Source organism: Salvia splendens, chromosome 5 (assembly GCF_004379255.2).
Source record: "Salvia splendens isolate huo1 chromosome 5, SspV2, whole genome shotgun sequence".
Lineage (NCBI taxonomy): Eukaryota > Viridiplantae > Streptophyta > Magnoliopsida > Lamiales > Lamiaceae > Salvia > Salvia splendens.
In genome coordinates this window covers 32,696,089-32,710,380 of record NC_056036.1, presented here as the reverse complement: position 1 = coordinate 32,710,380, position 14,292 = coordinate 32,696,089, and positions in this window count along the sequence as shown.

Here is a 14,292-nt window from a genome sequence, read left to right as displayed (position 1 = left end):
TTAAGTTAAAATATTAATTAAGATAGTTAATAATAATAAAATGATATGATGGATCTTATACAATAGACAATATGTGAATAAAATTTAATATGAATTTAAAGAAATTAAAATACTACAACTATTTATTAGGGTATTCAAATTAAGGATTACAATCTTCTATTATGTAATTAAAATAAGATTATCTTGATAAAGGAACATCAACTATAAATCTAAGAAGATAAGACTTTACTAGTCATAAATATCTGTTTTTAATTTATATTTACTTAACTGTAAAAAATAATTATAAACTAATGAAGATAAATATTAAATTTATATAAAGATATAATCAATAAATTATAAATATAGTAATTAATATATTTACTTGACTAAAAAAATAGACCAGATTTTGATACATACGATTCTAGAAAATTATGTGATGAAAAATAAAAAATGAATAAATATGTACTCAAGTGAAAAAAAAACAAAGGAAAAAAAGCATTATACAAAAATAATGTGCTTGTCAAATCTCAAACGACTTTAATTCTTTAATTGAATTGAACAATTAATAATTTAACATATTGTGTGTGTATATATGATTGTATATATTATATATGGGAATTATAAAAGTTTTCTTAAAATATCATATTATGCAATTATAATTATTTGGCCATGTATGCTATACATTTTCATTTGGCAAGATATTATTAGTGAGGCATGCCAAATAAGATTGTCATGTGGTGTTCATGGACTATGGGAATTTTTTTCTCCTCATTATCCACTTACATTACTTTAACTATCATTCTCACCCTCTCTTTTATTTCAATAATTTTGTCTTAATATTCGTACCATACATATTGCCCATATTTTTATGGGACAGAGGGAATATGTTTTTAAGATTTGTAGTAAAATTCAAATTTTGTATGAACATAAGGGATCAACTCTAGCTCCAATATGGGACACATTAATACAAGACTTATACTAAAATGACAATCCAAATTAAAATGACAATTTACTACATCAAAAGTCTTAGATTTAGGATCAGATTGAACCTTAGTTTGCTATGTGGTAAATTTGTTTGTGTATGTGTTGCAAATTGTTTGATGATTTCTGATTTTGTATCATAGATTGCTTAGAACCATATGTTGAGAATTGTTTACATATGTATCACATATTATTTGTCTATATACTATAAATTACTTGCTTAGTTATCATTTTAATTATGATGTTATTATAGTGCTCCTAGATCAAATATAAAACATATTAATATGGGACGGAGTAAAATATATAATCGGAGACTAATGGAGTAAAATAACGTTTGAGTTGTTAGTAGTTAAGTGCCATCACCTAAGTGACGGCCCTGCCTTTTATAGATGCAAACATAATTAGTAAACCACTTTTTTTCTAAATTTTATTATAGTACTCCTAGTACTTATTTATTCTAGTTTGTTTAAGAAATAATAAACCTAGTACATATTTATTCTTGTTTGTTTAAGAAATAATAAACGTATTTTTAAAATTGATTCTTCTTTAAATAAAAATATCTAAATTTAACACTGTAAATCTTGTTTGGTGGTTGGCTTTAGTTATCTTTATTTTATTATGAAAAATTAAAGGTAAAAATGTGAAAAAATATAAGGCTACGCGGATTTGAGTTTGAGGTGCTATTCGAATCTATTTAAATTAAATTTAGTACTTATTATGTTTGTTATTGGTAAACTTTATATTCGTAACATATTTTCAAGAAGTTTCTAAATCTAATGGTTATGATGGTGATTTTATATTATATACTCTATCTGTATATGAAAAAATAGTTTTATTTTACTTAACAATATTTTAACAATTTTTTTCTATTCTATCGTATCGTCTATTATTAAAAATATTTTTTATGAACAAAAGGATTATTATTTTTTCAAATGCATTTACGGCAGAGCCTCTATAAAAAAAATTTCTGGCGTCCGGGCCAGGGCAGCGACGGATCCTTGAGTAGTGCGTGAAATGGAGGAAGAGTGAGACCGACGCTTGATGGTATAGACTGGGCCTTTATTTTATTTCATAAAATGCGAGGGAGGGAAAATTGTTTTACTAGTAGAGTGTGTTTGGGAACATAGAATTGGAGCTATGGAATTGGATTGGAAGCTTCAATATCAATTCTATTGTTAGTATCACAAAAATGTATTGATTTGGAATTGAATTATAATTCCAAAATTTTCGATTTCATGATTTGAATTCCATATAAAAATAGAAAAATAGTCATAAAATTAGATAGCTTCACTACCCACTACACACATTTCACATACACTACACACATTTCACACACTACATATATTTCACACGTTTCACACACTACACACACACGTTTCACACACTACACATACACATTTCACACGTTTCACACACTACACAAATTTCACATATTTCCTGCATTACACACACCACACAAATTTCACACACTACACAAATTTCACACACTCACAAATTTCACACACTCACAAATTTCACACACTACACACTCTACACAAATTTCACACACTACACACTCTACACAAATTTCACACATTTCTCGCACTACACACATTTCACACACTACATAAAATACACACTATTCACAAACCAAAATTTCAAATTTGGTTCAGTTTAAACTTTTGGAATATTTCAGTTTTTTATTCAGATCGGAAAAAAAAATCTAAAACTGAAAAAAATCCAAAAATCGAAAGCTTGAAATGTGTAAAATGTGTGTAAAGTGTGAAAGTGTGTGAAATGTGCGTAGTGCGGGAAATGTATGAAATTTGTGTAGTGTGTGAAATGCATGTAGTGCGGGAAATGTGTGAAATTTGTGTAGTGTGTGAAATGTGTGTTTTGTGTGAAGTGTGTGAAATGTGTGTTTTGTGTGTAGTGTGTGAAATGTGTGTTTTGTGAAATGCGTGAAGCGTGTGTTTTGTGTGTGAAGTGTGTGAAAAGTATGTAGTGTGTGAAAAGTGTGTAGTGTGTGAAATGTGTGTAGTGTGAAAAATGTGTGTAGTGTGTGAAATATGTGTAGTGCGGGAATGTGTGAAATTTGTATAGTGTGTGAAATGTGTAAAATTTTTGCAATGTGTGACGTGTGTGAAATGTGTGTTTTGTGTGTGTAGTGTGTGAAATGTGTGTAGTGCGGGAAATATGTGAAATTTGTGTAGTGTGTGTACTTTGTGAAATGTGTGAAATTTGTGTAGTGTGTGTACTTTGTGAAATGTGTAAAATTTGTGTAGTGTGTGAAATGTGTGTAGTGTGTGAAATTTGTGTAGTGTGTGTAATGTGTGAAATGTGTGTAGTGTGTGCTGTGTGTGTGAAGTGTGTATTATGTGTGTATAGTACGTGTATTTTGTGTGAAGTGTGTGTGAGTGTATTTTGTGTATAGTGTGTGTACAGTGTGTGTGCACAAATTATTCAAATTCAATTTCATATCAAATACTTTCACTTAACCAAACATAGGATTTGGAATTGAATTAGAATTCATTTTCTTCCAATTCAATTCGATAGAATTCCAATTCAATTCTAATCCTGCGTACCAAATTGAGCCTTATATATGTATGGACCGAATAAATTAAGGTATTGGGCATGGGTTAGTATCTTTGTTGCATGGATCTTAATTAAAATGTGGTCTAAATAACGTTGTTTAGGCTGAGTACAAAATTTAGTTCCGGGCTCTTTTAATTAAACTAATTTATTTTAAATTTAATTAATTGGAGTAATAAAAAATTTGATATAATTTTTCGATTCAAGATTATCAAAATAAGTAGATCATTGAATTTAATTAATAGTCGAATGTAACTAATTTGCAGATAAATTAATCCATAAATTAAACTTGTCGTGTTAATTAAAGAGAAAGAACTAAAGTCTGCGAGAAGAAAAAATCTAAAGTTTTTGTAACTAATTTCCAGATAAATTAATCCATAAATTAAACTTGTCGTGTCATATCATCTGACTATAGATTCCTTCTCGAAGCTAAATAGCTTGTCAATGTTTTCTTCGAAAAGGGCGATCGCGAGGAAAGTAAACTCAAGGTGGAGATTTTATCTGAAGTTGGAAAGCATACCAGGTGTGCTTTATATATCATACTGACAGGTTTTAAGTTTCCAATCGAGAGGTTTATAGAGCACGCGAAGATTGAATGGAGTGAAAGAGATAATTCCCTAGTTGAAGTTCTAGGATTTTTGGAACAAGAATGAAAATAGAAGTTTATTTCATATTTCTCAATGAATCGTAATGATAGACAATTCCATTATTTATAGAATTCTAAACCCTTAAATCTATCTTGCTAAGCAAGCAAATAAATAAATAAAAAGATTACAAAAGATATGCAAAATCAAATCAAATACTATTAAAAGATACGTTGGAGATTAAGAGAGATTTGGACACGATCTTGAGCGTGATTTGGATGCTCGAAGGCCCTATCACATACACGTTAAGTGCGAATATATTATAAATTACTGAAAAATAGTACTCCCTCCGTCCCCAAAGAGTATGAACTTTGGGTTCGGCACGAGTTTTAATAAATAAGGGGAAAAGTAAGAGAGATAGAGAAAGGGTATTGGAAATAATATTAGTAGGGAGTGGGGTCCACATTATTATAATGGTATAAGTGTTGATGGTAATGATATAAGTTGTAAATAAAATGAAGTGTATGGGTAGTATTGATGGGGTACGAACTAAACAACTAAACCCTAATGGCGAGCCCAATAGCAGTGACGGCCCATTAGCCCAAAACCCAAGAAAGAGTATCAGTTCGGCACGACCAAAGAGTTCAGTTCGGTTCGGCACAACCAAAGAGTTCGGTCGCAGCCTACAGCTCGGTAAAAGCCAACCAATCAAGCTCTACTCTCAGATCGGCAAAAGAACCAATCAAGCTCTACTCTCAGATCGGCAAAAGCTGATCGGCAAAGTTCAGCAGTTCGGTCTCAGTATTCGACCGAACAAGGAGATAGTGGACCCATGCAGGACCTCCACGACCTCCACTACACCCACGATCTATTTAGTGGTATGAAGCAGTTGTCAACCTGCAAGCCACGATCTTGGTTCAAATGTATAAATAGAACTTAGATCAGATAGACAAGGGTTAAGCTCTCTAGATATCGAATCTCATATAGCAAGTCAGTATTGTAAGCTGTAATCCAGATCAAGCAATACAAATTTGCCCTCCTTTCTTCCCGTGGACGTAGATTTACCTCAGTAAATCGAACCACGTAACTTTCTGTGTCGTGATCTATATTTATTACCTGCATTTATTACCATCAAAAATTCGCCCAATCATCACTGGCGCCGTCTGTGGGAAGCAGAGAACCAAATCTGTGATAAAAGCGAGTTTTTGATCCTCTTCCACCAAAAAAATGCATACCAGATCACATAATACCCGTGCTTCCGTCCGTGATAACCATGAGGAAGCTAGTCCAGCCCGTAGGTCTGGAAAACAGCCTCGTGAGAAATCTGTCTCCAGTCCTCACGGTGAAGGAACAAGCCGCTCCAGAAGTCGTCGCACCGAGTCTTCCCAGCAGCCCGATTTGAACGAGGCTGTCAAGTTGTTTTTGGCCGAGATGCAGGATGAATTCTTAACATTCCTGCAAACAGGCCAAAAGCCGGAGACGAAAACGGCGGATTCTCCCTCTCCATCCAGACATGAAAGTCACTACCGCAGTAGTGTCGCATCTCCCCGGAGAAAGAATCCTCACCACCGACATGTTCCTCTTCCTCCTCGTTACCGGAATCACAGGAGAACTCCATCTCCACCATACCGAAGAGATGTCGGGTTCGCCATGTATGGAGCGCTGAAGACTCCATTCTCGGATGATATCACCCGAACTCCGTTGCCGCAGAATTACCGAACTCCGTCAATGACTTATGACGGGTTAGTGGATCCTCATGATTTCTTGGGACGCTATCAGTATAATATGGCGAACCAAGGTCTCAATGAGGTTCACATGTGTAAGCTGTTTCCCGAGCTGCTCATCGGGAACGCAAGGAGGTGGTTTGATAGCCTCCCTCAAGGCAGCATTAGATCTTACAGAGATCTAATGGATGCTTTTCATAGGAGATTCTTCCAGAAAGCGGAAGCCCGAATCACTTCGGCTCAGCTGCTTTCTATTCGTCAAGGTCGCGATGAAAAAATTAGCGACTTCATGACGAGGTTCCACAAGGAATGCCTACAAGTAGATGATCTCAATGATCTACTTGTCATTTCGGCATTCCAAAATGGAATACTGCCATGAGCTCTCTACAGGAAGCTCGTTGAATGCAGTCCGCAAACAGCTCAAGAGATGTGGGACATTGCGGACCAGTTTTCTCGTGCCGATGAGGCAGACCGTCGAAAACGGTCTTTAGACAGCTCATCTAGAGGAGACAAAAAGAAGCCCGATCATAGCGATCAGAGGCTTCCTCGCCGAACTCCTTTTGAAAGAATTCAAAGGGCACCGGTACAAGGCAGATTGGGACCACGTCTCGATCTTGAGAAACCGCCCGCTCAGTTCGTACCATTGAACAAGTCGAGAGCGGAAATTTTCGAACTGCATTCCGATATGTTCGAAAAGCCAAAGCGGATGACGAAATCGGCCGCGCGCCGAAGTCAGGATAATTATTGCTCCTTCCATCAAGACCACGGTCACGATACCGAGGAGTGCCGACATTTGGCTGCAGGTATTGATGTTCTTGTGAAAGCAGGGACGTTAAAAAAATACCAAAGCAAGCAGCCGAAAAAGAACAAGAAGCAGAGAGGTGCGAACTGCGCTCCTCAGGATCCGAAAAGGCAACAGGATCCCGAAGACGATGACGAGCCGCAATATGATGGAGTAATCCAGACTATTGACGCTCTCCCAGCCGGGAAGACTAAATCGTCCCTGAAGTCAGAGCGCAGAGGCTTCAATCGAGAGGAGCCAACGCATAAAAGGCTGAAGCAGGACGAAGTGATTACATTTTCAGATGCCGATCCCGTCCCGGCCATCTCTCCTCATCAAGACGCCATTGTCATTCAAGCCGGAGTGGCAAACAAACTGATCCACAGAGTGTTCGTGGATACAGGAGCGTCAGTTAGCATTCTTTTTAAAGAATGTTTCGATAAACTGGAAGTGGATCCAGCTCGGCTCAGTCCGGCTCCGCTTCCTCTGAAAAGTTTCGCCCAGGAGGACACCCGCCCTGAAGGTATTATCAGCCTTCCGATTACGGTGGGAAGAGCGCCTACAAGCTCCAGTACGATGATCGAGTTCTTTGTGGTAAAAGCTCGGTCCCCGTACAACATTATACTGGGAAGAGACTGGCTCAACACAGTTCGGGCCATTTGCTCTACTTATCACCTCACCATCAAGATCCCCACTAAAGGAGGGATAGCGGTCATCCGAGGTGATCAAAAGAGAGCAAAAGAGTGTTTGCAGATTGCGCTTAAAAGTGACGAGCAATCAGATCGGCACCATCAAGCATAGCAATCACAGCAGCCGGAGTCAGAGGCAGGCGAAATGACCGAAGTCACACCGGAGCCGAACTCGATGGAAGTTCGGTTATATGAAGATGATCCATCCAGAACGGTGAAGATCGGTTTCGCGGGAACACCTCTACTCCGGGAAAAGACCATCCAGCTCCTCAAAGAGTACAAAGACGTCTTTGCGTGGTCGCCGTTGGACATGACCGGAGTGCCCCCCGAGGTAATTACACATCGGTTAAATATTGATCCTTCAGTCCGGCCTATAAAACAGAAGCAAAGACTCTTTGCGGCAGAAAGAAGTCAAGTCATCCATGACGAAGTCCGCCAATTACTGAAAGCGGATGTGTTATTTGAAGTGAAATATCCTTCTTGGGTGGCCAACCCTGTGATGATCAAGAAAAAAGAGGGAGGATGGCGGATGTGCATAGATTTTACCGATCTAAACAAGCACTGTCCTAAAGATTGCTATCCCCTTCCGAACATAGATAAAAAAGTAGAAGCTTTGATAGGCTTCGAAATTTTTTGTTTTCTTGATTTATACAAAGGATATCACCAAGTTTTAATGGATGAGAGTGATGCTTCAAAAACGGCTTTCATTACTGACTTCGGCATTTTTGCTTACAAAAAGATGCCATTCGGTTTAAAGAATGCCGGAGCCACATATCAAAGGATGGTTGACAAGCTATTTCGGCACCTAATCGGAAAAGAGGTTGAAGTGTATGTTGACGACATAGTCGTTAAAAGCAGAAGCACTTCGGAGTACGAAGACAATCTCAAGTCCACTCTCGACGTGCTCCGAAAAGCCAACCTCAAACTCAATCCCCAAAAATGTACCTTTTTGGTAGATTCGGGAAAGTTTCTAGGTTGTTGGGTTTCAAAGGAAGGACTCAAGGCAAATCCGCTAAAAGTTCAAGTTGTTCAGAACATGGCAACGCCGAAGTCCATACATGATGTGCCAAGGCTAACTGGATGTCTAGCCGCACTGAATAGATTCCTTTCCCAAGCAGCCGAAAAGCAAATGCCGTTCTTCAATGTGTTGAAGAAGGCACCAAAGTTTGAGTGGGGAGTCGAGCAGAAAAAGGCTTTTGACGAGCTCAAAAGTTATTTAGCCGAGCTTCCTATTCTCTCTGCTCCAACAGATGCCGAAGTGATATTCTTATACTTAGCGGCATCAGATCAAACCATTAGCGCGGTGCTTGTACGAGAAGAAGGCCTAAAGCAGCTTCCCATCTACTTTACAAGCCGAGCATTAAGAGGTCCAGAAACAAGGTATCAACCTCTGGAAAAAATTGCTCTGGCATTAGTAAATGCAGCAAGGAGACTGCGGCCATATTTCTATGCTCACAAGGTATGCGTCTTAACCGATCTTCCACTTCGGCAAGTTTTGACTAAGCCTGAAGCATCAGGCAGAATTGCCAAGTGGGCCATAGAGCTGGGAGAACACTCAATAGAATATCTACCTCGGAAAGCCATCAAGGGACAAGCCTTGGCAGATTTTCTTGCAGAGGCAAAGTTCGATCAAGCAATCCCTGTTATTGCCGAACAGAAAAATCCTGCCAATGACGAACTAACACAGCCCCAGGAATCCGAAGTAGAGCCGCCGGACTGCTGGAGTGGATTCGTAGATGGAGCTTCGAATAAGACGGGAAGTGGAGCTGGTATTCTACTTATCGCTCCCGACGGACACGAGGTAACTTATTCACTTCGGTTCTTATTCCCAACTACTAATAACGAAGCCGAATACGAAGCCCTCCTTGCCGGACTTCAATTAGCGCAAAGTCTATTTGTCAAATCTCTCAAAATCCATTGTGATTCACAAGTCATAGTGAATCACATGCTGGGTACAAATGAAGCCCGAGATGAGAGGATGAAAAAATACTTGGACAAAGCGCAAAGCATTAGCCGAAGTTTCTCTTATTTTCGGATAATCCGCATTCCCAGAGCGGAAAACAGCCGAGCAGATACTTTAAGTAAGTTGGCCTCATATCCGAGCTCAAAGGTGGAGGAATTACTACACCGAAGCATTGATGAAGCTGAGGTACATTCAGTAACCAGCTCGCCGAACTGGATGACGCCGATCTTACAGTATCTAGATCAAGGACAACTGCCCGAGGATAAGAGAGAAGCTCGGAAAATCACATGCCGAGCACTTCGGTATGAACTTCATGAAGGAGTCCTATACAGAAAGTCCTACCTTCAACCGTTATTGCGATGTGTAGGACCAGAAGAGACGGACTACATCCTTAGAGAAGTTCATGAAGGATCTTGCGGTAGCCACATCGGAGCTAGAGCTTTAGCTAAAAAAGTTCTGAGATGGGGATATTATTGGCCAACTTTGGTACAAGAAGCAGTGCAGCTCATCAAGACATGTACGAAGTGCCAAATCCATGCAAATATCCCAAGGATGCCGCAGACCGATCTATGTGCTATGCAAAGCCCTTGGCCTTTTATGCAATGGGGCATAGACATAGTAGGACCACTACCACAAGCTCCTCGGCAAATGAAATTCCTTATCGTTGCCGTGGATTACTTCACGAAGTGGGTGGAGGCTGAACCATTAGCTACGATAACGAGCTCGAAGGCATTGGATTTTGTCTGGAAGAACATAGTTTGCCGATTTGGCATACCCCATATCCTCATTTCGGATAATGGGACTCAGTTCACCGACAAGACATTCAAGAATTGGTGCCAAGAGCTGAATATTCAACAGCGGTTCACTTCGGTCTCTCACCCACAAGCAAACGGACAAACGGAAGTAACAAACCGTATTCTGGTGAAAGGGTTAAAAGCTCGGTTAGAACAAGCCAAAGGACAATGGGTAGAAAATCTTCCTCAAGTCCTATGGTCTTACCGAACTACACCAAAAACCTCAAACGGTGAAACTCCGTACAGTCTGGTGTACGGCACTGAAGCCGTGATTCCGGTTGAGATCGGCATACCCAGTCCCCGAACTCTTAATTTCTCAGCAGAACTGAATGAGGACGGACTGAGAGCCGAACTAGATCTTGCCGAAGAAAGAAGAGAATTGGCCTGCATAAAAGCAGCCAAGTACAAGGAGCAAGTAGCCCGGTATTATAACCAAAGGGTGAAAAAGCTGCAATTTCAAGTGGGAGATCTCGTCTTGAGAAACAATGAAGTAAGCCGAGCAGAAAAGCTGGGCAAACTCGAACCCACATGGGAAGGTCCATATCGGGTGTCAGAAGTCCTCGGCAAAGGGTCTTATAAATTGACTCACATGTCAGGAGAACAAGTACCCCGAACATGGCACATTTCCAACCTCAAGAAGTTCCATTTGTAAGAGACAGTCCGGTCAGTCAGTCTTGTGTCTAGTTCGGTCCTAGGGGTATGTGCTTTCTTTGTTTTTTACTTGTTTTTCATGCTTGTCGTTTTATAAAAGTTTAAAACCTTTTTCGTCTTTTTTATTTGTCTTTATGTGCGTTGTCTCTCTATGTGCGTGTCGTCTCTTACAAATGTTACTGAGGTATCTTGTTCTTTAAAGGCTGATCCCCTTTTTAGAACATGTATTAAAGACAATTGTGAGTCCAAGCTTCTCAGGAAGATACAAGACTCCACAATTCAGCTTAAGAAACAAGCAGTTCGTCTGAAACGAACTGCAAAAGGGGAAAGTCCGATCCGAGCGATAAAACTCGCCAAATTAGGACAAAGGGAAAGTCCGATCCGAGCGATAAAACTCGCCAAATTAGGACAAAGGGAAAGTCCGATCCGAGCGATAAAACTCGCCAAATTAGGACAAAGGGAAAGTCCGATCCGAGCGATAAAACTCGCCAAATTAGGACACAAACCAAGTCCGGTCAAAGAAGATTTTACTTAATAAGACCACTTCGGTTAACAAAGGGAAAGTCCGATCCAAGCGATAAAACTCGCCAAATTAGGACACAAACCAAGTCCGGTCAAAGAAGTTTACTTCATAAGACCAAAGACGAGTCCGGTCAAAGAAGTTTACTTCATAAGACCAAAGACGAGTCCGGTCAAAGAAGTTTACTTCATAAGACCGAGGACGAGTCCGGTCAAAGAAGTTTATTTCATAAGACCGAGGACTAAGTCAGGTCAAAGAAGTTTACTTCATAAGACCAAGGACGAGTCCGGTCAAAGAAGTTCACTTCATAAGACCAAAGACGAGTCCGGTCAAAGAAGTTTACTTCATAAGACCGAGGACGAGTCCGGTCAAAGAAGTTTACTTCATAAGACCGAGGACGAGTACAATAAATGAAATAAAAAATCGCTGAACTGTAAGTACACAGTGATAGAAGCGAAATAAAATCGCTGAACTGTAAGTACGCAGTGATAGAAGCGAAATGAAAAAAATTTCATTTATTAAGTCTTGTTCGGCATACAACTCCGCTGCCATACGAGAAGGCGTTACGCTATTACAAAGGACTATTCTACTGTCCACGGTTGCTAAAGTTGAGCCACCTATTCAAAAAATCCTCGTGAAGCCGAGTTCGGGCGTTCCGGGCAGCTGAAGAATAAGCAGGTCGACGAGATGCTCTGATCGACCTACCGCCTCTTCCCTGAGTCCGGGAAGTTCTGGCACCTCGGCGGCGAAGAGTCTCTTCACGAAGCATTTGTTGATCTTGCTCACTCATAATCACAGCTCCTCTACGAACTTCAGTCCGTCCTTGTCTTGACGTTTCCGGTTGCTCCTGAGTCCGTTCTCGTCTTGACGTTTCCGGTTGCTCCTGAGTTCGTTGCTGATTTGGAGTAGGATTTTGAGCAAGTGGATCAGAGGTTTGAGCTGGAGTGTGAGCATCTGTTGGCGGGAAATGCCTAAGGAATCTCTCGATTGAAGGACGCCGGGAAAGAATGATGTCGTACCGAGAAGCCCAGCGCCGCAATGATTTCACAACTTGTTGGCAAGCCGAGCTCTCCAGCGCATTGTTCCTCCGGAGTACATGAAGCTCCTCCCACAGTTCATCAACTTGATTCTGAACTTCAGATATGCTCATTCCCCCGCGTCCGCAGATGAAATCCTCATATGCAGTCCTCTCAGCGACGACAATATCCAGCTCGGCCTCCAGATCCTTCCTTATGGACTCTAAGTCCTTATTGTCGGACTCCAGCTCCACTGAACGAGCCAAGAGTTCGTCATACTTCATCTGGTCCTCTATGGCTTTTTTCTCAGCTTCGTTTAAAGCCGAAGAGTATAGCCGCTTCCAGTGAAGTACCTCCAGCTCCTTAGAGTTAAAGAATACAAAGCAGCTAGTTCAGTTCGGCATTTCAGCTTACCGAGCAGGCAGTAAACCACAACAGGAGTAAAAGAGATCAAGAAAAGCTATACGAAGACACGAGTGTAGAAAGAAAATTTTTTCATTCATAAGAAAAAAATTTTTTTTTACACAAGGAGGGCTTCAAGGCCATTTTACAAGAAGGAAGAAAGAAACTAAACTAAGAGAAGGGAGACGAAATCATACTCCGCCAGTTTCATCTCCGGCTCCCCTCCGGGTTTCAGCTTCTCCCTCCTTGTCCACCTCGGCTTCAGCCTCAGCCTCCCTACTCCCCCCAGCCTGCTCGGCGCCCCCATAGCCGATCTGCTGCACCTCCTGCTCGGCCTGCCCGTCGCCGGTCTGCCGATCCGGCTGCTCGGTCTCCTTGCCGGCCTCGTTTTCCTGCTCACCCTCTCCTTGGAAAATTGGAGCGGGTGAAACAGGTCCCAAGGAGGCAAAGATGGCCTCCATGTTCTCGTCCCGGTCAGCTCGGCAATTACGGACTCGGTCAGCAGAAAGCAGGACCGAGGAAGACGCGAGCTCGTCAAGGAGCGGCAGACTCTGGAGACGAGCTGCAATTTCTCGGCCATACAGCGGCAGGACGACTTCGGGTCCTTGCTCAGCATTATCGGTCATCAGTTTCAGCAGATCACCGACAAAGGCTGAAAATTGATTGCTCAAAAAGAGTTTCTCCGCGAAAGCACGGAGAGCCTCCCCTTGGGCAACCACGGCAGCAGCCTCCCTCTGTTTCGACTGCTCTCTCTGGATAATGAGCTCGTTTTTTGCCCGCTGTGCCTCATCCTGAGCCGAGATCCTAGCAGCCCTTGCCTTCTCAAAGTCTGCCCTAGCCTGTTCGGCCTGGTGACGAGCAGCAGTCAACTTCCTCTGCATCTCAGCATAGTCGCTGGACGCTTTAGAGAGTTCAACTGCGACGAGCTTGCTGAGCATATCGTTCCTCTGAAAATGGAAAAAGGAAAAAGTCAACCGAGGGGCCACAAAAAATACAGGAAAAAAGCAAGGCCAGAAAATCAAGAAGAGAATTCACCTCGGCGAAGTCCGTGGGCCATAAAAAGGGCTCACAGATATGTTCCGAAGGAGGCGCCAAGACCACGTCTTTCTCTGGCGTTCTTGGGGGCTTCTGAAGCTTCGCCTTCCCCTTTGCCGAAGTCGACTCCGGCTTCTTTGGATCCGAAGAGGTCTTTTGCCTCTTCGGATTCTTCTCGGCATCAGACGCCGAGCTGGTGGTTTTCGGCCTCTCCGGTTCCTTAGATTCGGAGGATTTGCGACCGAGCTTGTTTAGCAAGTTCACTGCCAAAAAGCAAGAAAACAAGGTTAGTTTTCGTCGTCAAGGCAGTAATGCATAAAAAAGAAATCCTCACCCTCAGTCTCGTCGTCCGAAGACGAGGAGTCGAACACGAAGTCGCCCTTGACGAGCTCAGACTCCAAGTACTGCTTCCTAATCATGGGAATCTTATTGAGCTCGGCCTCGAGCTCGTCCAACGGTTCTACCCGAGGATGAGGAATAACGGACTTCGGCCCTCTCCAGGAAAAGTCCGAAGCCGAAGTCCTATTATAAAAAAAGAAACGATTTTGCCATTTCGGCCATTTGGTTTTACAAAAGGCTCTAAAGGGCTGTAAAGGGATCAA